The sequence below is a fragment of the Pteropus vampyrus genome, unplaced genomic scaffold, assembly GCF_000151845.1.
Source record: "Pteropus vampyrus isolate Shadow unplaced genomic scaffold, Pvam_2.0 Scaffold3, whole genome shotgun sequence".
NCBI lineage: Eukaryota > Metazoa > Chordata > Mammalia > Chiroptera > Pteropodidae > Pteropus > Pteropus vampyrus.
The window spans coordinates 15,407,782-15,435,684 of NW_011888784.1; the positions used below are offsets into that span (position 1 = coordinate 15,407,782).

The 27,903-nt window shown below is 35.0% G+C and overlaps 1 protein-coding gene across 2 annotated transcripts in view; it reads right to left on the reverse strand.

The window, feature by feature from the left end:
• The window catches only part of DTNA (dystrobrevin alpha), a 342,157-nt gene that overhangs the window by 286,853 nt on the left and 27,401 nt on the right, over positions 1 to 27,903 (reverse strand). The window contains exon 2 of one of the 2 annotated variants that reach the window (XM_023531724.1): positions 6,613 to 6,699. The exons of the other annotated variant lie outside the window; for it this stretch is intronic. The gene's annotated coding sequence lies outside the window, so the exon portion shown is untranslated. The remainder of the gene's footprint in view (positions 1 to 6,612; positions 6,700 to 27,903) is intronic. 2 annotated transcript variants of the gene reach the window in all.

The window sequence follows — 27,903 nt, forward strand, 5'->3', positions numbered from 1 at the left end:
AAGAATTAATTACAGGAGCAAATGTGATACTCTACAAAGTAGACAGGAACCTGGGTCAGGACACTTTTTCTAGACAAGAACAAATGTGAGGGGCTAACAATGCTCTGTGGACTTTTGGCTGCTTGTAGACTTTGTGACATTTTATACACACATGGTCTACTGTTTGCTAAAGCTAACTTCCTCAGATTTCTTTATTATCATTACAATTTGGGGGGGCAATTATGTATTACATATATGATGGTTTATGGCTCTGTATTTTTTGTGCTATTCTGGGCCATATATGAGACTTCGCATAGACAAGGAGGCATATTTTTTAAAACTTTAGAATTTGGATTCAGCCTGGGTTTACATATGGCTCCATCTCTTGGTAGCTAATGGCCTTGGGTATACTTGACCATTCTGAATTTCATTTTTATTATCTATAACATGGGGACAATGATAAAGTGGTCTCATAGGGTCTGAGAAGATAATGCATGAAAACTACTTACAACATAAGCAGTCAATAAATATGGTCAATGTAATCAATAAAAAATTTTTATTTTTGTTATGTCAGACATAAGTGATCAAAAGACCACTCTTAACTCTAGGAAACAGACCACAATTTCATAATCAAATTGATATTTTATGAAACTTCATTAAAGAAGAGACAGTTATGAGAAGCAAGAAGAGTTTGCTGAGGAAAAAAATCAGTGCAAACTAGCTTCATTTCTTAATGTCCCTAGATGAGAAGACTAAGTGGATTAAATTAATCTGAATTGCCCAAGGCCTGAGAGAGCCTCTGTAAGCTCCCCAAGGGCAAGAAGAGAACTTTTTTCATCTTTATAGGTTTGCACATATATAAAATCTAAATGGAAATTATTTATAAGTACTAATACAGTCAACAAAGGCATAGCGGATTTAAAATTTTGTCTTTATGAAATAATTGAAAATAGAATTCATAATCAGTAGTTTTATGTAATTGTGGTATATATTATAGGTGGAAAGATGGGTCTATAACAGCGTTTACTAGGATCCAATGAATCTATGTACAAATCAATTTAATAGCCCATAGCAATGAACACAATTCTTTGCATAGATAGGTAATTTTAGAAATTTGAAAACAACATGAGTAATGCTGACAGGAAGATATAGTTTGGAGGATTTCATCTGGAAGGCACTGATGAATGAATCTCTGACTGCAGAGAATGGAACTACTATTTCTGGCAGTTCACATGCTTTCACCTCAACCCTGTCATCATCGGTTCATTTATGGTTGGGGGCTTAGTGGGGTGGCACTGGAAACAACTACCCCAATTAGTAAAAGGAACACACCTGGGAGGGATACAGACCCACAGAAGGGAGATCTAAAGTATTAATAGCTGGAAAAGAGGGGTTAAATTTAACAAAGTGAAATTTTAATTAAATATACCATACAGAATAATATAGGAATAGAAAAATTGTGGAGAATATATGAAGTTATTAGTTGAATATAAGATCTGCATCAATTCATAGTGTGATGTATTTGGGGGGAAAATAAAATTAGATCTTATATACAGAATTCAAAAGCGCTAATTCTATTGTATTCTGTGCTAGTTAAACCATCCAGAGTACTGTGTGGAGCCAGTGTCAGACTGACAAATGGGAAAACATTTTATGGAAAGAATCCAGACTATTGAGTGGGCTTGAAAACATTAGGGGAGTGGTAACCATAAAAACTGAAGATATTGAGTCTGGAGAGAACCTGAGAGGAGGAATGATGTATGAGGTTGAAAAGCCATCATATGAAAAAGCAATAAGTTTCTCTGTGTGGTTCAAGTCCAGAAAAAGGATAAATGTGTAGAAATTACAAGAAGCTATATATATGAAAAATAAAGTTAACTTTAGTGATGGCAGATAATAAAATGAGTTTCATGGAGAAATATTGAATTCCCCATCACTAGATATTGTTAAGGTAAGGCTATAAAGAAAACTCAAGTGTCCACTCAATGGGGTTAAAATTGATGAACTTTTAGATATTTTATAGACCTGAGAATCTACGACTCAGTGAATTTGCTCTCTTTTTTATGAGCATCCTTTATGCTAATAGGTGTGCTCATGTATACTATGGTGACAGCATTCAAAAATGTAAACCTATTCACAAAAATACTAGGGAATATCATAAAGAGAAAATATTAAACTTAAGACAAATTATGCATGATTTTTATTATAATTTTCTTTCAATGGTATCACTGAAAAGATACCATTTGGAAAGAAATTTTACCAAATTATTGCATTAAAATATATTTATATTGGACAGTCTCAAGGGCTAGCTATATCAGATCTCGTAGCAATGCTTGAAGATGCTGCAGCAAAGTAAATATATAGAGAGACATCTAGATATAGATGATATCATTTCTGAAAAATTTACTGAAGCTCTAAGTGGGCTTAAAGAAGCAGACAGAATCAAATACACAATTTTTCATACTACTAAATAATGTTATCTTGGCCTATCATGTTTGTAAGGGCTCAAAGGTCAGCTAATTAAGTTTCTTTGATTCTGGTCTGCAACTTGTTGTTTTCATGAGTACATGATATAAAGAAGAAAAAATGAGGACAATGTGATATGTTTCTCATAATGTGAAATGTAGTCACTTTTTAAAGTGTGAAAACACCAATTTTTAATGAAATGTTGGTGAAAATAGGTGTCAGTAGTTTTTTTAATGGTTGATGACCCTGTGTCCACTTTTCCATTTTTAATTTTTAAAAATGATAGAGGTATGTGAAGTCCCAAAATCTGTTAACACTCATTTAAGTGATAATACCTCCCCACCCTTAATTCTTCATTTTGCACTTTTTACGAAAGAGAAGCAGACTTTCCACAGTCTCTCGACATTTCTTCAGCAATTGAATGAATTAGAAATTTGAATTAAGTAATGATTCACATTATGAACACCTCGGATTCTACCGCTGCCTCAACTGGCAAGTATGTGAAGTGAAACACTTTGGCAATATAGACTGGATTTTGTCAGAAGTGAATTGCTATGTAGGTATTAATCAGTAGGCATAAAATCAAAGAAGCATTCAGTTCAGAAAGAAGAAAAACAGTCCATGAGAGGGAATGGGTCACCACAGTACAGATTCCTGTCTATTTAATTTCTATGAATTCCATGAGATTCATTTCAGAGAGCTGAGAAACTATATCATTTAAGCAATTTGAAATTGGACCACTGTCCTCTATTGTACATTCTCAGTGGTACACTACAATGCTAAAAGTGAATGTAGAATTTTAGACTTGGACGATCAGAAAATACTTTCTGAAATATAAGGTGAAGAAAAGAATAAAAATCAATGGTGGCAAGAAATGGAATAGTTTACTCCACATTCCTCATAAGTTCTCTTCTCCTCCACGCCCTCCAGCCTACAGAAGACACTGTCCACAGGTAGACTGAAGGGGAGGACCGCAGATTTCTGTGTGCTCCTGTGAGACCAGCACTCCTCTCTGCCCCTTCCCCACTGCCACCAGCTTCTCCCTATCCCCCATGCCACAAACTTCCTATAATTTTCTTATTCCTAAGAAGGAGGCATTAATGAGAATTGTTTACCTTTCATCCCTAACTGAATGCCAGGACTAGATCCACCACACCTTGTAGCTTTTCGCTCAGTTACCCCAGAAGTCCATGGCTCCTAAGTCACCCCTCTTCTTCATGACAATTTTCTCCACTTGTTCCTGGACATCTTCCATTCTGATCTTATCTCTTACTACTTATTCAATGAGCCCTAGACCAGCAGTCCCCAAGTTTTTTGGCACCAGGGACCAGCGCTTCAATGAGAATCTAATACCTGATGATCTGAGATGGAGCTGAGGCCATGATGCTAGTGCTGGGAGTGGATTATATACCTACAGATGTCACTAGATTGGTAGACATGGTGATGGGAAAATGAGAATATTCTTGTTGTTTGTATTATTGCAATGAAGTAGAAAGCAAATCACTAACTGGGAGAGAGGAATGGTAAGAAAGTGGAGATTTGAAGAGAAAAGAGCTGGTATTAAACAGCCTTCATACATGGAGCTGAGAATTGACCAGAGAAGAGAAGCAAGATTTATTTCTAGGCAGTGTTGAAAGCCCACCCGTAGTTATAAATATAGAAGGAGAATAAGTGCTTCATCTGCAGATACAGATGAAGCTTCACTCACTCATTCACTGCTCACCCCTTGCTGCGAGGCCCAATTCCTAAAAGGCCATGGACTAGTACCAGTTCCAGGGGGTTAGGGAACTCTGCCCTAGACGCTTCCTTTGTGTCCACCATCAACAAAATCCTCTATATTCTTAACCTCTTTTGTGAATATTCTCATTATGTTCTTGCATTAACTAAAATAATTATCCTTTGAGAACACATCTCTGCACTCTGGGCCCAGTCTTCGAAAAATATTCAGCTTACTTCCTCTTCCAGGCCCTTTTCCTTTCCTCCCTAAAAACAAACAAACAAACGAACAAATCCAACTCCTTTGGAGCTCGTGCCATCAAATTATAGCACCTAACACCTGTCCTGGTACAATTATCTACGGATCTGGTCACTTCCTTCATTTGCTAAAGATTTTAGCTTTGGCTTATTCTCCTTCTATATATATAACAAGTGGGCTTTCAACACTGCCTAGAAAAAAATCTTGCTTCTCTTCTCTGGTCAATTCTCAGCTCCATGTATGAAGGCTGTTTAATACCAGCTCTTTTCTCTTCAAATCTCCACTTTCTTACCATTCCTCTCTCCCAGTTAGTGATTTGCTTTCTACTTCATTGCAATAATACAAACAACAAGAACATTCTCATTTTCCCATCACCATGTCTACCAACCTAGTGACATCTGTAGGTATATAATTCGCTTTCTTTCCCACTATAGTGGATAAATTTTCAGAATTACTACCTCAAGCTGGAGCGTCCACACATCCACAGGTTCCCATCCCTTCTTACCTCAAGGAATTTATTCTTGCAATTATTCCATTTTTCATTAATTTCACTCCTCTATTGGATCATTCCTATTAGCTTACAAAGAAATATACTATATCTCTACCTTAAAAAATATATATCCTTAACCCTATCTCCCCCTCCAGCTACTGTCACATTTCTATGTTCCACTTTGTAGCAGAACCCCAAATTTGCTCTTTCCTTTTCCATTTTCTCTTTAACTCACTGTAATCATACTTTTGTTCCCATCACTCCATTGTAACAGCTCCTAACAGTGTCAGTAAACTTCATGGCCCCAAATCCAATAGTTAAATTTCAGTTTTCATCATTCCCAACCTTTCAGTAGCACTTGACACACTTCCTCACTGCTGAAACACATGCTTCAGTTAAATATCCTATTTTACCATCTTTCTTGGCTTCTCAGGCTCTTCTGCTGGGTGGAGCTCCTGATCATGACATCTAGGTGTTGGACTGTCCAGAAATTCCCTACTCAGCTTCCTTCTCTTCTCTAAGCACACTCACTCAGTAAACTATCTCACCCAGTGCCCCACCTCTAAGTAGCATCTAAAGGCAGGTATTTCTCACATTTATAACTTTGGCCATATATTCTCCAAGAAATCCAGGTTTATATATTCAACTGACCAGGCAATATCACCTGTGGATGACTGATAGGCTGTTCCGATTTATGAGGTTCAAATTTAAACTCTTTATCCTACACTCCCCCCCATACAGAAGCTTTCCTCACAGTTCTTTTGGCTTTTTGTTTTCTTAGTTTACAAAGAACCTTTACTGAACATAATTTCTGTTGGTTAGTCCCTGTTTATTTTTTTAAATTATTAATTAAGACTATTTTTTAGAGCAGTTTTAGGCTCACAGAGAAATTGAGGGGAAGGTATAGAAATTTCCCTTATGTCCCCTGCCCCCACACATGCATAGCCTCCCTCATTATTAAAATCCCCCCACAAGAGTGGCACATTTGTTAAAACTGGCGAATCTACATTGACGCATCATAATCATTCTATAATTTACATTATGATTCACTCTTGGTGTTGTACATTCAATGGGTTTGGACAAATGCAAAATGACATATCCTTATTATAACATCACACAGAGTATTTTTCACAGCCCTAAAAAATTTCCGTGCTCTGCCTATTTATCCTCCCTCCCTCTCCAACTTCTGGCAACCACTGATCTTTTTACTATCTCCATTGTTTTGCTTTTCCAGAATGTCGTATAGTTGGAATCATACAATATGCAGTCTTTTAAGATTGGCTTCTTTTGCTTAGTAATATGCATTTAAGTTTTCTCCATCCACAGTTTCCTCATCTCAGAAAATCACCTAGTTACTCAGGCTTTAAGATGTACTTTACTTTTCTCTTCCTTACATATCCTATGTCCTATCCACCAGCAAATTATGATTTTATATTCAAAACGTATTTAGATTTAACCACTTTTTACCACCTTGTTACACCAACATCTTTCGGTTGAATCTGAAAATAAACTTTTAATTGGTCTCCTTACCTCCACTTTTGGTCTCTTTAACTGAATCCCAGCCCCCATCCTTAACCTAAAATCAATTCTCACATAATAGCCTGAGTAAACTTTTAAAAATATAAATCAGATCATGTCAATCAGCTGCTCCAAATTCTTCAATGGCTTCCCGTAACTTTAGGAAAATATCCAAATGTCTTACCATGGCTGTGAGGTCCCGCCTGAACTTGCTCTTGTTCCTTGCTCCTCCCTTAGTTCCTTTTACTCTTTTTTCCTCATTCACGCTGCTCTGTTGACACAGGTGTTCTGTCAATTTCTTTAAAAATTCAGGTAATTTCCTTGTCTCAAGAACTCTCGCAAATGTAGAACCCTGGTGAATACAGGTGACCCTTGAACAACTGTGTGGGGGTTTGGGGCACCAATGCCAGTGCGGTCGAAAATCGTCGTATAACTTTTGACTCCCCGAAAACTTAATGACAGCTGGTCCTCTGCATCAGCAAGTTCAACCAAGCATAGATGAAAAACAGTATTTTCACATTCCCAACCGCAGATTCCCAACCTGCTAGCTACACTACAGGTCTGAGGTTGGGAATCTGCCACTGGGAATGTAAAATACTGTTTTCCATCCCCGCTTGGTTGAATCCGCAGATTCGAAACCTGTGGATACAAAGGACCAACTCTATTGAAAACATCCGTATACAAGTGGGCTCCCTGCAGTTCACATTCCTGTTGTTCAAAAGTCAAGGGTACTCTTTCCCCACAAATTCAGATGATCTGTTCATACTTTTTATTCAGGTTCCTGCTCTGTGAGGCTTTTCCTTCATCTAAACAGTGAAGTTTAGTTACTCTCCATCCAATTACTTGACTTAAAATTTTTTTTTTTTTTAATCTATCAGTATCTCTGTGGGGTGTGTGTGTGAGTGTGCGTGTCTGTGTTTGTGTGACTTTTACATCTCTTTTCACATGTTTTGTTGTTTGATTTGGTCTTCACTAGAACAAAATTTTGATGACTCCAATAAGATGGTGAGATTGGACTTTATCTGTTTTGTTTACTGTAGTAGTTTCTCAGAATATATTTGATGAATGGGTTATCAAAGACATTTTTCAATATCTGTATTTTAAATGCTGACATCATTTTACTCTATGAAATCGTGCCAGTTACTACAATATGGTCCTTGTAAATATATATTTCTTTGTAAGATTTAAATTGGAGTAGCATGATAAAAAGTCATGACATAAAAAAGCTTAAAACAAAATCAAAGTAATGTTTACTACATTGGTATCATCACTTGACTTCTAAAACTGTGTTGTGTTTGACATAGGTAAAAATTTTTCAAAACTAAATGTTTATGGAAGTAATTTTATGGTGTTTTCAGACAGAAAAAGGATTAACACTTTACAATGCTTTTAAAATCTCATTTGGCTCTCAGCACTAGAGGATATTATGTCTTCCTGTGAAATCTATTTTTCACAGACAACGAGAATGTTAATCTCATTTAATCCAGCCACTATACCTGAGCTGGTTTAGTAGATAGATACTCAAGTTTGTTCTGGATGCAGAAGAGCTTCTGTGCAACAGGAAGACCCTGCCTTTTTAGGAACAATATGCCTAGAGAAATTATTTGATATGCCAAATATGTACAATGACCATAATAAAACCTCAAACTCTTGGTTGTACAATACATCATAAGTCTGACTTATAGTATTAGTGTACATGGATCATAATTCAAAGAATATGAAGTCTTTTTTTTCTAAAATGTTTAGATTTTGCCTAAAAGATCTAGACTGTTCCTATGGATTAAACTAGACTATTAGAACGGGTTATCCTTGGGCCAAATCATCTTGGCTGCTCACAGACCTTCTTTTGTTTAGTTCTAGGCTTTGGGGACACAACCTTAAATATCATTGAAAAATAATACTAGATATCATTTTAAGGAATCTGATAATGCTTATGTTGAAAGAATATTAATAAGATTGCTGTCCATCCACTGTATCTTAGTGTCCAAAGCCCCCAATAAGACTATGTTTCTATATTTTGTACAATGACAATCAGATAAATGATTTCTATTTTCACTGTAGCCAACAGAAAGCTCAGACAGAAATGTTAATTTCAATCATTAGGAAGTATGTAGAATCTTATAGCTTGCATGTTTGTGCTCTGTTCTCTCCTTTTTTCAACTTCTATATTTTTCTGTTCATATTTTAAAAATTCTTTTTATCATATAACATCTGTCAAAATATTTGCGCAATAAAGGAAAAAATAAGTAAAAATATAGTAATTAGATATTCCATTTTCTTGGATATTCTCATTTTTATGCATTATTATTTTCAATAAAAGTAATTTATTAAGTATAAAGTTTAAATAATTTAATATTAATATACAAGATTTTTATAACTTCAAAAATCAGCAATATTTATAAAATTTGTCACTTGATTTAAAATTCATAAAATAGAGTGACTATATTGATGAGGTTCTGACAACATGTAGCAACAATTAATGTTCTAGTGGTAAATGGTCAAAAAATAAATAGAAAAAAACTTTTTGAAGAAGATATAAACTAGATGTCACTCTTTTGTTTGGGGTTTATATATTGTTACTTAATAAATATTAAGACAACACATTACAATTCATGGCATCCTTAAATCCATTTAGTCAGTTGATATCTTTAAAATTCTTGCCCTAAAATAAAAAGAAACATGCTTATGGACAGTGATATAGCTATTGCTAGCAACTAACAAGTCAAAGCTGATGCAGCAAACAATATGACTGCTTCCATAGGCCAAAAGCAACAGTAGCTGTGTTAACAGAAATGAAATACCAAGCATGAGGACAGTGGTAATCATAAGAACTGGGCTATCTGGAAACTCTTATTCCTGACCTTTCATTACATTACTTGAACTCGTAAATGTAGATTGCCTCCAATTTTTCTAAATTAACAAGTCAGTGAACTGCCATTGCCTTCATAGCTCATAAAATTTTCAGTGTGTAGCTAAGATTAGTCATTCTTTTTTCCCAGTCTAACTTTAGGAAACTAGATTCAAATTGAGAAGTCAATCTAGGGTAAAAGACAATAATCCTGTAATTAACTAAGGCAAAAATCAATACCAGTTTTAAGTAAGTAACCAAGTCATTAGATAGAATCCATTTTAGAAAATTTTTATAGGAATTGTAGTGATTTGATTGTAAAAGGATATTCAAAATAACCATACATTGATTTTATTTGGTTTTTATTTCCTGAATTTTGTAGATTCCAATAACATCGTATTTGAAAGTACAATTAATTGCTAGTTGTCTCCCAATATCCTTGTTTCTTTCTTTCACACTAATAGAATTTATGTGGATGCATGGGCGCTTAGCATAAAACTCGGCTTTCCTTAGACCTAAGCATGACCAACTAAGTTCTAATGTGATGTGGGCAGTAGTGCTGTGTGCCACTCTGAATCTTGCCCTTAAAATAATTGTGTGTTCTCCCCTAACTCTCTTCTCCCCTCTTCCAAGCTGGGAGATGGCCAGAACATCTTTAGCCCACAAGTAAGCACCCCATGCCAAGGATGGCAGAATCACCTACCAGCCCAACACAGTTTAGCTACCCCTAGATTGTTACATGAGGAAGAGAAATAAACATCTTAGTTAAGCCACTGTACTTTGGGGTCTCTTTGTTACAGTAGGTAAGTCTGCTTTCTAATTTGGAAAGTTCAATTGGAAAGTGTAATTACTTAACAAGGAAAGAATATATATAGCATGAGAATATATTACTAGAATGTACTATCTTTATCTAAGGCATGATCGAAAGTTAAGTTAAAATTACATTTGCATATATTAATAGAATGGAAAAATAACTTTATAATAAATGAGAGAAAATGTTTAAGACATTAAAATATTTGTAATGAATGATCTGAAATATGTGAAAGTGCTTTGAAAAAAAATGCCTAGAAGGAAATATGCCAAAACCTGAGTTAATCTCTGGAATTAGGATTATAGGTGTTTTTACCTCTAATTTTATAAAAATAGAGCATTTATTATTTGTATAACTTATAAGAAATTATACAAAGAATTTCAATGACTTCTCTGCACAAGTGTTTCTTATATCAACTCATTATGAGTAGAAAAGAGAGTACCCACAATGCAACTGCCACACACATCTTTTAGTGGCATGCACATTGTTAACCACCTAACCAACCAACCAAAGCACCTACTTCTAATTTTTTTTACTTTTGAATTTCTGATGATGTGTAAGTAAATTTAAAAATCTACTGGGGTTAGAACAACCCCATAGTATAACCCGCACGTAGCTAAGGTTTCATGTAGTTCCGATAATATGCACATTTCTATCTAGAAAGACAAAGTCTGCCAGTCAAAGAAGTAATTAAGAATAATTGCTACCAGTCTCTTAAGGAAAGAATGCCATATAGCATTATGATTTAATTGGCTTAAAACCCATATAAAATAGTATAGCTGCCATTCTCAATATTCTTTACATGGAGGGCAGTTACTTCCCCAAATCTTTAAAACTTCCTCTCTTTCTCTCTCTACTCCAACCAAAGCTTTCCTTGAAAAACCAAACCCATAGATATTCTCTTTGGTTCACTTCTTTCTCTCAACTTGTGTTCTTCCTTCTTATTCTTAATTAAAAACTGGACCTCTCTAATGCAAATCATTCAACTTTTCATCACAAGTCCTATCTACCTCATGTCTTTCCCTTACTTCTACAGACCAAAATCCTAAGAAACAAGCTCTAAATGATAGAATATTCTTTTTAGGCATTAATGCTGTTAGTGATTTTTACTTTTTACCTAACCCTCACCTCATTGAATCTCAGGTAATGAATACCTTCATCATTCAACCTTAGCCCTACCAAATTCTCTTTTCCTGGTTCTACTCATTAATCATATTAATCAACATAAATTCATAGCAAAAAGCTTTTCACCCTGTTTAACATCAGTTCAATTGATAATGATCTACAGCATGTTAAGAATGATTCTGAGGTTGCAGCCTTGGTGTAATAGGGTTATAAAATGGCATGAGTGAATTCTGTCATAGCCACAGGCAAGAAAATTTGGTCAAATAGTTTCTATTATTGAGCCAGATATAAGTTTTATTGGGGTTATAAATATTACCAAATCAAATATTCCTAATAGTTTTATGTATATATTTTCTTCAAATTTACTTTTGATTCATAACGTGAAAATCAACAAAATTTTCTCAAATCCTAGTCTTTGCTTTAAACATATCGTCTATGTATTCTTACTTTATACATAGGAAACATATTCAATTTTTAGCTTATAATAAAGTATGGCTATCATCTTATTTGGGTTTCTTTTTCAATTGCCTTTAGAAATCTGTATTACCCATTTACTAAATTAAATAAATAAAAACCCATATGCCAATTTACCCTCTTCTCTGTGCTATAACAATAATATCCCTAATGCTTGTATAAAAGTGTTCAAATATATCAGCACTAAAATGTTCTCTTTTGTTGAACAGCAAATGATATGGGAGGGAAGGAAGAAAGAGGATATAAGTGCTTTTGTTGAGTTTCGGGTACAGAGATAATGTAAGACAGCTAGCTGCTTTTACAATAGCAGAGTGACACGGATAAATGAAAAAACATGCCAGGACAATAAAAGAAAGATATTCTCTTCTTTGCTCCCTTGAAGTCAAACTCTGTACTATGAACTATCAGAACATTTTTTTTTATCACTATACCTGCCTAAATCCATATGACTATTAGGGCAAAATTATGTCCTTTTAAATTTTTGAAATGCTGTTTTTAAACTTTTAAACTAAGCTCCTTCAGGTAAAGAGCTTAGACAAATTCTTACATCTTACTGAAGTTACTAATAACTCAGGATATGAATATCTGATGTATTCTTAACATAATGAAATGTATTTGTGATTTTTCTATTAACTTACTCTTTCTCACTACCATAATAAGTATGACAATCTGCACAGAGAAAATTTGTAATTCTGAGAATAAGAATATGAATACCACAAGAAAAGCTACACTTGAAGGCATTTTTAAGAAAAAGAAGAAATCTAAGAAATTTCTATTACCAGTCATGTGCCTCATAATGACATTTCAGTCACCTATGGACCTCATATACCATGGTGGTCCCATAGATTATAATGGAGCTGAAAAATTCCTATCATCTAGTGGTGTCATAGACACCCTAATGTCACATTGTAGGTTATACCATCAAGATTTGTGTAAGTGAACTCTATGATACTTGTGTAACAATGAAATCCCCTAACAATGCATTTCTCAGAACATATCCCCATTGTTAAGTGGCACATTACTGTATATTGGTATATTAGAATGCAATGCTTATTAAAAATGTAAGACATCATGTGAAGGAAAACTAAGAAGCACATTTACAATATCATACTCCTTACAGAGCAAGTTATAATTCTCAGAAACTTACCTCAAAGCATTTAAATTCTGAAATTTTAGTCACTTCAAATGTGATTAATGGCATTAAAATAAGAAAGAATGGCTGTAGTACAATACACAGAGGAGAGGTCTGTGGTAAAATTAACAATAACTTAGAACTATAATTTCAAATTTAGCACATAGTTGGGGTCCAGTAAAGAGGGTGGCATTGGAAAATGAGGAAAAAATATGCTAAGGCTTTTATGGGAAGGGGAAGAGGAAAGTAGACTAATTTTAGACTTGGATGAAAGATTATAAACTTTAAAAAGTATGTCGTAAATTTATGAGTAATTATTATATTTTAAATAGAATATATAACTTCAGAATCATTAAAAAGTCAAACCAAAATAAATTGTTCAATGTTTTTGTTCAATATTTTTAAAGGTAGAAAAGAGGCATAAAGAAGTTTTAAGAAAGTATAATATATATAAAAATAAATACAAAGAATGAATCCAAATTGTTAACAATTATAATAAATGCGAATAAACAAAATAAGTTATCTGAATTGCTCAGTCTGGGTAAATACCTCTATGTTGCCTACAAGAGCTACGCTCTGCAAAATGGCTAATAAAAGTTTAAAACAAAGGGACTGACAAAGGTAGACCAAAGGAGTGCTAACAAAAAGAAAGCAGTTTGGGCAATATAAATATCAAATCAAATCAAAGGGAAAGAGTTTTAGAGTAAACAAACGGAGTGCATTTCATAGAAAAGAAAGGAGATATGGGGCAATGATAAATGAGATGGTTTATCACAATACTCTTCTTTCAACAACTGACAAATCAAGTAGAGAGAAAAATAATTAAGAGGGTATTTGTATGTCCTGGTTTGCCTGATGGTCCCAGTTTATGACTATTCTTCCTAAACAATTATTAGTAGCATCCCCTTTCTCATGTAAATGTGTTCTAATATGGACATGAATTATTATTTATTAAGGATATAGTAGACTTTTGTAATACGAGTAATAGATTTATTCCTGCCTTCCTCTATCTCTTTCTTGCTTATGTCACCATCAATAACCACTCATTGTTCCTTCTGTCTGCAGCCCTTTTCTCTTGTATCCTTGTATGATTGGCTCCTTTCCCTCATTCAGTTCATAGCTTCATTATCCTCTCCTTAGAGCACTGATCTAAAGTAGCCACTGCCATTACTTGTCTCCCATCACATCATCCCGTTGCATTTCCCTCACAGCACTTATCATCAGCTGATATCCTATGTATGTATGAGTTTGTTTCTTTAGCCCTACCTCCTCCTACTAGGATGTAAGTTCCAGCAGAGAAGGAGCCTTGTCGGCTTTACTTTTTGCTATATTAAAAATTTCTGGTGCCCAAAGGTGCTCAGTTGAAAAAATGTACATATTTTTGCTGTTCAGATTAATCATCATGGGAATAGTTCATATTCAAACTTATGGTTACATATTCAAACCTAATATGATTAGAGCAGTGCTCAAGGGGAAAACTTTAACAGTTCAACATCCACAGAAATGGCTGAAAACCAGACAAAAATCTATACCTAAAAATTTATAAATTCAGACTGTTTACAAGGTGAGGTTCCAGAAGCAAGTACTTCTTATAGGAAATAAACTTTTTTAAATCACTGAAAAAATTAATGTCCTAGCATGATAACAGTTTCAAAAACAGATGAAGAGTAGTAGGGAAAAAATAGCATCATATAAACTATGCACATAACTGTAAGAATCTTAAATATGATATTAGAACATAAAATTCATCTATGTATTAGGAGATCAAATATACTGGTGAAGCAAGCTTTTTCCAGAACTACCAGAATAGTAGAGTTAAGATGGTTAACAGCAGCATATACATTAGACTGAAATAATATTAATAAATTAAAAGAAGAAACTTCTCAATGGTAAAAACAGTAATAATTTCTCGACTGTTGAAAAACTGTTTGCTAAAAAGTAACATCAATTCCTGACATAAACTTTCTGTAACATGATTAGAAGAAACTTCCTATGAAAAATTCTATCCATAAGAAATTAATAGCAAACTTTATATTCACTGACAAAATAGTAAAAATTTTTCCATTACAATCAAGAAAATGTCAAAAATGCCCATTACCATTACTACTATTAGACATTAATCTGGAAATTCTGTCCAAGGCAATTTGGAAGGGGGAGAAAACATCTTTTTAAATGTTTGTTTAGAGAGAACATGGTTGACAAAAAAATCCAAGAGAGTCAACTATAAAACTATTAGAATAAGATCAGAATTTTAAGAATCAATAACTTTATACCAGAAATAACCCAACGAAATGTAAAAGTAAAATAAATTCTTTCAGTAGCACATGAAATATATAAAATACCTGTAAACCAGACAAACATGAAATGTTAAGGACTTCTATGAAGTAGACCTTCAAACTCTTGACAGAAATAAAGGAAGACCAGAGTAAATGGAGAGAGACAAACAATTTTTTTCTGGACACCATTTTGGAAGGATACATTTTGAAAGTATATCCATATTTATTTGTGAATTTGATGCAATCCCAATTAAACGCCCATAATGGGATTTGGGAGGATACATCTCTAGATTATCTGAAGGATAAGATAGCCTAGAATAACTTCAATTTTTGGGGGGAAAAAAAACCCAACTTCCATTTACAGAAGAAAGTTGCCCCATCAGATAGCAATAGTGATGAACTAAAAAAATATAGTGATTAAGATAGTGTAACACTGACTTAAAAATAGACAAACACATTAACGGAATGGAAGATAGTTGAAAAATAGATTCATATACATGTAGAAATTTAATTCATAGAAAGCAGTGGCATTTCAGATGAGTTAAGAAAAATGGACTGTTTCAAGAACTGTTTCAAGAACTGTGAAAAAATGGACTGTTTCAAGAACCACTCAATTCTTCATTAGGACACTACGACATAATGATTCATCATGCGTCAGCAGCCACAGTATCTCCTGGCAACTTGTTAGAAATGCAAATTCTCAGGCCTCACCCCAGATCTCGTGAATCAGACACTATGGGATGGAAGCTCTCAATCTGTTTTTTAATAAGCCCTCCTGAGGACTGTGATGCCTGCTCAAGTTTGGGAACCACTGTTTTATATATATCCTTGATCCAAAATTCCATCTTTCTAAACTGATGTGGAATTAGAACAAAGATCATACAATCACAGAAGAACATGGCACAGTCATCTCTTAAGGTAAGCCTACTTGCGAAAACTGTTTTAGAGGAAAAGATAGTAGTATCACTCCACTTCCAGAAATCTAGAGTTGCAATGAATATAAAGATGTTTGTCCAAGAAAGACAAATTCATTTTTTTTTTTTTTTGGTTTAAAAGGTTAAAATTAAATAACGGGAATGATTTTACAAATTACCAGCATATATTTATGTTTTATTAGGCAACCATTAGAAATCAGAAAGATTCATATATTCCAGTATAAAAATCACTAAAATAAATGAAGCAAAGAAAAAATGTATGTATTTCACAGCCAATTTTATGTTAGAAAATTGTTATGTTGAAATTACAGTTTTCTGTGACACAAATAGCACCCAAACTGGGGAAGAGAGAGGAATTGTTTTTGAAGAAGAGAGAGGAATTATCAGAGTGAAAGAAGACAATTTTACTCTATAAACTTCTGTATTTAAATTTTTATCATGAGAATGCATTTATGTGCTATTTGTATAAGTAAAATACAAAATTCTGGTATTTAGTGGGCAGGAGTCAAAGATGCTTGATGTCTTGCCCACGTGTGTGGGACAGTGTTTCACAACTAAGACTTGTCCTGACATTTCCTGCTTTCAATCACATTGTTTTAAATCTTTCATAGCATTGCAACAGTGAACCTAATTTACTCAGCAGAAATATTGTTATTTTAAAATATTGTTTTAAATGACTGTCACCTAGGTTTCAATAATATAGAGCAATGGTTGAAGACACAGGTATGCTATCAGACTCTCTAGGTTCATATCCCAAATCTTTCACTCTAGTTGTGTGACCTATGACCTTGGGCAATGTACTAAACATCTTTGCACCTCAGTTTTCTTATCTGTAAAATGGGGATTGTTGTGAAGATGAAATAATTTAATATGTATAAAGTACTTAGAACATTGTCTGGCACATGGTAACCACTCTATAAGTGTTAGCAGTTATTGTTAATGCTGAAGGCATATATCTGCAGAAATTACGATTTTATCTTTCATTAAGAAGTATTGTTTCTTTTCTTTTTCCACAAAATGTGTATCTTGGCCCAAGCATAACATGTTTTTCTCAACCCTATATTACTACATATTTTCCTTTCCATATTCCCTTTTGTTTATAAATGACAGTATTTTAGTCCATTCAATTGTAATTCAAAACTTCTTTGTTGTTGTTTACCTTTGTTTTAATAGGCACATATATAAAGGTTGGAAAATATATTCCCTCCCTTCTTTCTTTTAATAATCAAATATTTTTGATCTTCTAATATGTTAGACAATGAGGACACAAGAGCTCAAAAGATGATAGTCCAAATTCCTGTCTACTTAGATAGCTCAAACTAATGCCAAAACTCAAAGTAAAATAAATACACAGCTCAATTTCATATTGAGTACTTAAAACCAAATAAATATTTTGCTCTAATATGAAGAAAAATAGTGAGTCTGTTCATTTACCGCAGTGGTTCTCAAAGCAGGTGATGGCTCCTCTTACTATGCAGTTCTCAGAGGCCAAGGATGCTTGGTGTCCTGTCAAACACTTGCCTTATTTCCTCATAATAAAAGCTGCCCCAAACTTTCCAGATCTTTAAATGTCCGTTGGGACATTCATATCAGTGAAAAACTGTTCTGAACCTATAACCTAAAAAACAAACAAACAAACAAAAACCCACAAAGTAGTTTTTATATAGTTAAAATAGGATTTGAGGGAAGTTTGTACTTTTTTGGGAAATTTACCAAGTCTTGTTTACTAGTCTGGAAAATCCTATCACCAACAACGATGACACTAAATACTATTTGAGTCATCAATACATCTGTATCAACATAGATGTATCACATTCTGTATTTGTAGTTGTCACCTCCATGGTGCAAGCATCTTAATATTTCATTATGTTTTTTATGTAGTGAGATCTGAGCACTTAGATGTCGAAATATATGTTATTTCATTTTAAATTGTTTTCCTTTAATTTCTCCTTCATGTTTCACTTAGAGGATTACCTTTATTTTGTGTATAAATATGGTTGTCTTATCAATGAATTTTATTTCAGGAGAGTATAAAGAATGACAAAATGTATGTTTTAAAGAGGGGCTTGAGTTTGATAGGCTTAAGAATTGGAGTTACTGAGATCAGACATCACAGCAGCCACTTAACTGGGAAAGATGAGGGATGGCTTTCAGTGAGGTTTGTTTTTGCCTGACTCAAGAAACACAAAAAATGAGTAATTTAAAGCCGGAAGCAATTTCAGATTTACCCAGTGTAACTTCTTCATTTAACACATGAAGAAACTGAAAACTAAGGGATATGACAAATGTCAATTGCTAGTTAGTGGCTGGACATGGATCAAAGCCACAAACCAGTGACCACTCTTTGGGTAATCTTTTTAAAACACACACTGTCCTCAGTAATTGAGAAAGGGAATTAGGGTAGGTGAAATGGGGAAAACCAAAAGAGAAAGCAATTAATTCCAAAACTGGCAGTTCTTTCAGAGATTGATTTAGTGATCAGAAATATTTAATCCTTAGCCCTTAAGGTTTGCTTGTAGCCAAGAGGAAAGTGATGAAAGAAGTTTGAGAATAAAAAGATATACAAATAAAATGGAAAAGTCAGTTCTGGAAACACTGACATACACGACCACACTAATTATTTTGCAGTATCTAATACGAGAGTCAATTACCATTATTTTCACTTTCCTTTTAAGTATGGATAGTTAATTACAGAGACAGTTGAGAGAGCCTTCACCTATTGGACACTTTAGATTACAGTAAAGGCCAGGCCATTATCATTGCATAATGCCTGACATGAAACATTTGTTGCTTATAAATGGTTAAAATTTGAGGGGTAGCCCAAAACATCTCTTACCGGAGGTAGCTAAGATTCCACTTTCTGAAGTATGCCAACAAGAATACAAATTTTGGGGGAGAGAGAAAGAAAGGGGTGAAACATGATGATTTTGACCATTGTTGTATCCCCAGTGCTAACATCAATATCGCAACCTAAGAGGGGCTCAAATATTCACGGGGGGAGAGAGGGAAAGAAGGTGGGAGAAAGGAAAGTATTAATCTATTCTTGGCCCTATCCTAATATTCAAAAACTCTTAGAAGAGATAATATTTTTTCCCAGCATTTCTGCATGTATATATTTAACAAATCTTATTGTTCTGGTTGTAATGGCAAGGAAATATTGAACTGATGAGGCTTCCATCTAGTTTGCTTCTTTACCAGTCATAAATTGTTTTGACTCAACAATATCTTATATTTGAAGTCTTTCTCTATAAAATATTTTCTTCAAGCATTATTTAATTAATTCTCCAATAGAATATGTTTTTGAAGTTCCTTCTGTTCATACTTTGTGCTAAGGAAACTGAGTATCAAATGGTTAAGGTCTTAGAAGACTGATAACCACATTTACTGTCTTTAAAATTTATTGTTTTCAAAGCCATTTCAATTGCTCCTGCAGAATCCAAACAAAAATGTCTCAACAAATTGAAGGAACACAGAAAAGCTAGAGCCATGGCTTGTATTTAGAACGACTGTCATCAGATTTTCATCTGTACCATGAGGTGCCTCCATCAAGATCTATTAATATAATGTCCCGAAAAGAGTCAGATATTTACATAATAAACATATATTTTGTTTCTTGTATAGTTTAGGCATATATCACATACATTTTCACAATGATTTCTGCCCTTGAGAAAGGACCGAATTTTCAGAAAATACATGCTGTAAATGAGTCACTAAATTACAACTCATGTCCTTGAAGATCTCCTTACAGAGAAGTGCACTAAAAGGCTGTTTTAGAGATTCTTATTGGTGGACGATTGGCCCTTAGTCCTAGTTACACATAAGTCTCCTAACTAGACTTAGCAGAGAATAATTGTGGAAGATGGCAGACAAAGGGGCCATTACGCTTGGCGGGCATCATCATCTCCCACTGTGTGCATTTTAATCAATGAAATTGTGAGTCTATTTTCGACAGCCAGATTTGGGGAGAACAAAAACCTATCATTTTGTCCATCTCCCAAAGTCTTCTACATTATTTCACTAATGAAAAGTTCTTGCATTTCTGCATTATGGTGTTATAGAGTAGTGAAGAGCTCAACTTCTTGGGTTAGTCGGTGTGGATCTTGGCTCTAACACTTAACTGCTGCATGAACTCGGGCAAATTATGTAACCTCATTTTCTTATCTGTAAAAGGTAGGTAATACTCACGTTATTGGGTTATTTAAAAATTATGTGCATTTATACACATAATACTCACGTTATTGGGTTATTTAAAAATTATGTGAATTTATACACGTATAAAGTGCTTTAAAAGCATTTGGCACGTTGCAGGTAAATAAACAATATGTTGATGGTTGCATTTATTGCTTATCTTTGACTTCACATTCTGTAAGTGACAGGGACTTAAAATTATAGTAGTCATCTATGTGGTAACCATGAGATTGATCATATCCAAAATAAAATTTATCCTCTCCTTCACCCATGTGAGTCCCCAAAACCTGCTCCTTCTATTCTATGCCTTATCTAGCTAATGGCATAGTAAGTTACTTGTTTCAGAAGCTAAAAAACTCAAAAAAAATATTCATTCACTCTACTCCTTCTCCTTTACTCTCAAATTCACGAAATCACCAAATCTTTTCCAAATTGCATCCTCAATATCCTGCTTCAGGCCCTCTTTCTTCCTCCTAGGAAAGCTGCAAAAGCTGTGTTCGACTTCCCTTTACTTCCCAACTTCCACTCCACCTTATTCATCATCACCAAATTTCTCTTCTACAATCCTGACCACATGACTTCTAATTTTTTTAATGTGTTCATTCTATGAATATACTGTGTATAAAGTAAAAATCGGTAGTCAAAAAAATGGTATAGATGATAGAGGTTCTGTTCATCCCTCTGGCGACCAAATCAAAGTTGTGACAGAAACAAGGAGCAAGCAGCAAGAAAAAATCGCCTAGGACCTTGATGAACAATCTATACTACTAGGGAGAAATACAAGAAATCGCCCTGCAATGTCAGAAGGTAGGATGGGGTGAGGACTCGGGGCTGCCTGGTCTCCAGCGGCTGAGACGGAGGCTGTGGCAGGGGCAGAACCCTCTTAAAGGGGTCTTGACTGCAAGTGGATTTTCGTGGTGACGGACCTGCTCATTCTGAGCACTGATGCCCATTCAGCAGTGCACAGGGGATGCCGAGAACTTACAGGGAGACACTGTCAGAGTGAGGGCCAAGGCAATACTCACTCTGTACAGAGGTGCCGGCAGTATCCACTGTTCCCTGTTAAGCCCTTCCCCTCCCCTATGGCAGTGTGGGACACAACACTGCCATAGCCGAGATGTCAACAAACTGGATAACAGAGGTCGCTTTGCCCAGAGGATTCCCTGAAACCCCGCCTCCCTCAACTTGAGGCCCCACATCCAGGTGTATCCTCAGCGAGTCAGGTGCTCCTTGCTGAGCAGCACCTAGACTCACACTGGAGGCAGCTGGCCTCAGTTTCTGGTGTGGCCTTTTGAGGCAACTATAAGCACAACAGCTGTGGATTGCTTGCTGAATCTTAACCGGTGGTCCCGGGAGGGATAGATGCTTGGGCTAAGTTTGGCCTGCAGCTGAACCCCTCTCAGGACTGTGCCACTGGACACCTACTTCACAAATCCACACTAATATGACCGGGAGTCGTAGGAACTTTGCTTAGTACATAGAAACAGACACGGAAAGGCAGCCAAAATGGGAAGACAAAGAAGCAGAAACCATATGAGAGAAGAGAACAGAGATCCAGATATAATGGAGTCAAGTAATCTAATAGATGCAGAGTTTAAAACACTGGTTATAAAGATGCTCAATGAACTTCTAGGAAGGGTAGATAAATTCAGTGAGAACTTCAACTAAGAGATAAAAAACATAAAAATGGAAATGGAAATTATATAAGAGAACCAGTTGGAAATAAAGAACACATTATCTGAGATGAGAAGTATATTAAATGGAATAAACAAAGGAATAAACAAAGTGAATAAAGAAAAGGATCAACTGCCCTATGTAAAAGACAGGAAAGCCAAGGACACTCAATCAGAATGGCAAGAGATAAGATCCCAAGACTATAAAAATAATTTAAGGAGTATATGGGACACTATTAACAGTCAAAATATACGTCTGATCAGCATAACTGAAGAAAACCAAGATGTTAAACAGATGTTTGAGGAAATAATGATGGAAAACTTCCCTAACCTGGTGAAGGAAATGGACATAAAACCCCAGGAAGCTCAGAAAATCCCCAAAATCAGGGATCCAAAGTGGCCCACATCAAAATACATCATAATTAAAATGCCAAAGTTTAAATATAAAGAAAGAATATTAAAAAGCAGCAAGAGAAAAACAGACGGTTACCTATAAGGGAACACCCATAAGACTGGCAGGTGATTTCTCAAAAGAAACTATGCAGGACAGAAGGGCTTGGCAAGAAATATTCGATGTGATGAAGACCTAGATCTACAACCAAGAATAATGTATCCAGCAAAGCTATCATTTAGAGTTGAAGGACAAATAAAGAACTTCCCAAAAATAAGCTAAAGGAATTTATCAACACCAAGCTAGTATTACAGAAAATGTTGGAGGGACTTTTTTAAAAAGAAAAAACATGTATCGAAAACAGGAATAAAGAATGGTAACAACTACATTCCTATCAATAAGTACCTTAAATGGAAAAGAATTAAGTGCTCCAACCAAAAGAGAGAGTGGCTGAATGGATAAGAAAACAAGAACTCTATATATGCTGCCTATAAGAGACTTACTTCAGATTAAAAGACACACACAGACTAAAAGGAAAGAGATGGAAAAAGATATTGCTTTGATGGACCTAGAAGTTATTTAAATCAGACAGAGAAAGATAAACACTATATGATTTCACTTATATGCAGAACGTAAGGAATAAAAAGAAAAAACTAACCAAAAACAGACTCACAAATATAGTGGACAATTTGGTGACAGACAGGGGGAGGGGGGATTGGGAGCTGGGAGAATGGGGTGAAGGGTTAAAGAAGTACAAATTAGCTGATGGATGGTCATGGGGATGGGGAGCAGGGCATAGGGAATGCAGTTAGCATTAATACGTTGGCTAGGTGGAGGGTCAGAGGCGAAAAAAGTAAAAATCATTTGTCTCCTATTATACTACCTAGATGCTGATACAGAGACAGATCCCCCTCTCAAAGGGTTTCCAGCCTAGGGCCAGAGGTAAATGAGTAGGGAATTTTAACACAGTGTGATACACACTCTGGTGGCATGCATAAGGTTCTATGACATTAGTAAAGGGGCAGTAACATGGACTAGGGGAGGGGCATATAAATAAGACTTCCTTTCAAGGTGTTAATTGCAAAGAAAAAAAAAATGAAATCTTCAATTGTTTCTTATTGCATAGGGTGGATTTCAAGTTCTGCAGTTGCAGCCTGGCATTCGAGCTCTTCATTTCTCCATTTTAGTTTCTCAGCCTAGAATGGCCTACTTATCATTTTTGAGGAACAGTTTAAGTGACCCCACCTCCTCAGTGAAGCCTGCTAAAACGCCCTAGTCAGAATTAATCTATTTTTTCCCTCCTCCCTCACATCACTTTCTGCTTCCATTTAATGCTTATCCCAGTCTGCCGGTTTTAGAGTAACTATGCATGGGTCTTTTTCTTCCACTGGATTGTGTGCTAATAGAAGGCGGGGTGCCGCTCTCATTCATCTTTGCATTCCCCAGAGGGGCTTTTACAACTGACACCTAGGAGGTGCTCAGTAAATGCTTGTTGAATTAAATTAAATTAAATGGTTGAGAAGGCACGTTTATTCTTCAAGATCTCCTTCAGGCACTTCCCTGTAAGGCTCTCTATTCAAAATATCTAACCTTTTGGCTGAAGAGTTTCATGTTTGCTTCAGCTCTGATGGAGAGAATTTTTCACAGGATAGATAAAAAACTTCCATTTGGGTATCTAAAAATCTAGTCGAAACAAAATATTATTTTTCTTTGTTCCAGGGCTTTTCTGATGCTTTTTAAAAATTCTTGAGATCCAGAGTCAGAAATGGTTTAGAATTCTTACCTCATTGGACAGAGAACAATGAATGAATTTAAGATTAATTCAAAAAACTGGACTGAGACTGAGGTATTCAAATGGCTTTGTACCTTCAGATTACAAAGTCTTAATTAGTAAACATTTTCTCTTTGCATTTGCAGTTGAATGATTTACACAGACTATAGACCAATGAAGTGATAATAAAACAAAATAAAATTTAAAAAAAGAGCATAAAGTTATAAACTGGAAAGTGAATGTGCAAATGAAGACAAAAGGAGAATAAAATATTTTTGTTATCCTTTACTTATAGCACAGTTTTAAACTTTCAAAGGAAAAAAAAGAGCTTATTTAATCATATCTTCATAATGCTAATGCAATGGGGAGTCTTAGGAGAGTTATGAATGTTTCTATAAGAGAAATGAGGAAACAATCTAGACTGGAATCCTTATCAACTGACCATCAGCCCTCTGCTGTCTCACTAGTGTTAGGTCTTGATGCCCCAATGAGCATCATAAATTAAACTCAGAGTCAAATACACAGTTCACAAGCTGCGGTAGAGATTTCCAGCAAAACCATGTTTCTCTTCTGTCCTTCACTTTTAATACCACATTCCCATCCAGACTAATCTTTTGAAACTAAGCGACTGTGTAATCACCTCTATCTCACATCAGTGACTTTCCAGAAGCCCCTATAATTTTAAATTTATTAGAAAAATAAATTCCCCAAGTTCTAGCTACTGTGTGGTTGCACAGAAATATCCAATTGGACATTGGAAACATGCTGTCCACAGCATTCTGGGAGTGGAGGTGGGGGAAGAGTGTGGAGAGAGAAGGGATGCTGATGTACGAGGAGAAGGCATTCCCGGATGATTCCTTGGTAACGACGACAAAGAACTTCTGTTCTATTCTTTGAGTGTCAGCTGGACTTCTAGACGGAGGAGAGTAGAAGGGTTAAAGAGCAGGGGCACTGGATCAGATAGCTTGGGTTTGAATTTTGGCCATTTAAAGGGACTTCCAAAAGTGTTCTCTACCAGTAAAATTGAGATTAAAACAGTTATCTTCTTTATATCATTGTTACATGGATTAGATGATATAAAATATGTAAAAGTGAGTAGCAAAAATGTTGGCATCTAATAAGTCAAATAATTTGGCTATTAGTAGTTGTATAGAACTATTTATTTTTCCATAATTTAGCTATCATTTATTTAGCTATTGTTTTTAAATAATAATTTAGCTATTATTAGTAGTCATAGTATAGAATCGATTTTTTCTATAATTTAGCTATTATTTTTAATAATAATTTAGCTACTAGTAGTAGTTGTTGCAGTATAGAATTATTAATTCTGCTTGTCCATGTATGATATTATAATAAAAAACAGAGATGGGGGTTTGGGTGAAAACGAGTATGGGAAACTGAAGGAAAGGAAAGGTATTTGTGAAAAGAAACTAAAAGTGATATTCAGAGACAGATTTCCAAGTGCTGAATACAACACAGTTTTGTCATGATTTCATTTTTCTTGAAGGAGAAAGGTACCTAGATTGATGAAGCATGAACACAAGAGGACTAAGAGTAAATGGTCCATTTAAAAGATTTAATGTCTTTATTAAAATGCCATCATTCTTTAAAGTCCAAATGAGGATAAATGAGTCTTGATGAAGATGTTCACATTCTCATTCTGAGCATCAGGCTTTGAATGATCATTGTGGGAGTTTGCTCTGTCCTGGAAGATGGTGATTTGGCCAACTAGCTCACTCTCTCCCTACCATGAGTGATAACACCAAATACCATCAAATATTTTTTCAAGGATAAAGTAGCTTAGAGTGATCTACACAGCTCCTGCCTTCATTTATAATCACATAGTGTGAAAGAAACATGCTATCATATCTATCTTCTCAGAGAATCCAGATAAGCCCTCATAATTATATTTATTAAAAATATTTTGCGACTCAGTGTTTCTTAGTTACTACCAAAACTTTGGTTGAAAGAAACCACTGAAGAAAGACTTCGTGAAGCACATTTTCATATTTCATTTTTCTAAATACTCTCAGTTCTATTCTGGATTAAACCAGACTTTCAGAGAAGCATGAATTTATATTGCATTATACTACTGAATTATAAAGTTGTTTTTGTTAAAGTGCACTTTGGCATGATAATATCAGCTTATATTAAGAGATAGCTCAAGGGGAAAAAAAACTATAAAACGTGTAACTGTATGAAAACAGTTGAAGATTTTGTTCTTTACAGTACACAATGGCCACTCTGTGGCTTTCCTTGGGGAAAATGTCTCTATCGTTTCCTAATCAGTAGCAGTTGGCCTTCTGCTAAGCAACGGGTTTGTTTTTCTCTATGGACATTGTAAATTGTATAATTCATTACATGTCCTCATTTTCACTGGATACTGGAAACTTTGTGCCAAATTTTTCTCTAATCTCTAAAAACATATCTAAACTTTTAGGTATATTTTTGTGTTCTTTTGGCTTTAATTTTCTTTTTGACCATTATATTCTCTTTGCCTTATATTTCTCATCACTAAACATTAATTTTACCTTGCCATATTGTATGCTGACTTGAGTTGTGTTATAACTTAATGAATAATGAATAAATGAATGATCAGTACTTCTGATGATAAAGTTATGCCATGATATTTAACAGGATAAAGGACTGAGGGCACATCAATCGATATACATATATAGAGTTCTAAAAGTTCAGGTAACAAGGCTTCTAGAAGCAGACAGTCACTGGTATGGGTTTAGCTGTTCACTATGTTGCACATAAATGTCTCAGATTCTTTAAGTCTTTTCCTCATGGTGGCATGATGGCTGTTGCAGCTCTATTAATTCTGCTGTTCATCATAGCAGGATGAAAGGGATGGAAGCAGTGGACAGTGTCAGCAGTTAAAACTCACATTTACAAGGGAGACTAGAAAAGACAATCTGTAACATTTATAACCTAAAGAGTAGGTTCAGACAAGTGAGTAGATTTGAGATTAAGTACCACATACATCAACCATGGAAATATTGCAATTTACTAAAATGACCCTAGCTTTCAACCATCAGGTCAAGTGTGAGTCATATTCTCTATTTTCTAACTTTTCAAGGAAAATAGAGGCTCGTGTTTAAAATACAGAGGCACATACACAATTGGCGGTTTGTTTAAGGAGTACAATAAAGCCCGATGATAGAAAGGTATTTCTTTTGCAGACAATTTAGTAGGCCCTGCACCCAGGAAGGCTGAACTCATTATGGAATATGGCACCGACGCATTAATTCTGGGTAGCAGTTTTCTTTAAGAAAGTTTTCAACCTAAAACTCTTTCAGTTACCCAGATTATGAATCATTATTTACTTAGCTTTATTTAAATCAGAAAGAATATATGAATATATTTGGTGCTTCTGAAGGTGAAATTAACAGGGCACTATTTCTATGAATATTGCCTTTACTACAATTCCCATATTCTGTTTTGTAACTATACCCAGTTGTAAGAGCTGATACGGATAATCCATGACTGTTCATCTGTCTGGAGTAGGCACAACCAGCTGGTTTAGCAATTCTAAAATTTTTAATGGAACAAACTCCAAGCTATGAAGTTAACAATGTTCCTCAGTTCCAACTTTGACAATCAGTTCTAATAGATTTGGAAGAAGTTCCCTGAGCTCAGTCAACTGTCTAATTTCAAGGTCTTGTGCAATGCATAATAGTTGCAGAGGAAATCCAAGTTTCAAGGACATGCTTTCATTGCAATGATGTATTAGAAACAGCTGGGTTTTTAAGACAGAAGCATGAAGACTCCCACTCATTAAAAGAGGAAATAAAAATAGAATTAAATAATAAAGTAATCACAGTAGCAGGTATATTAACATTCTTGTG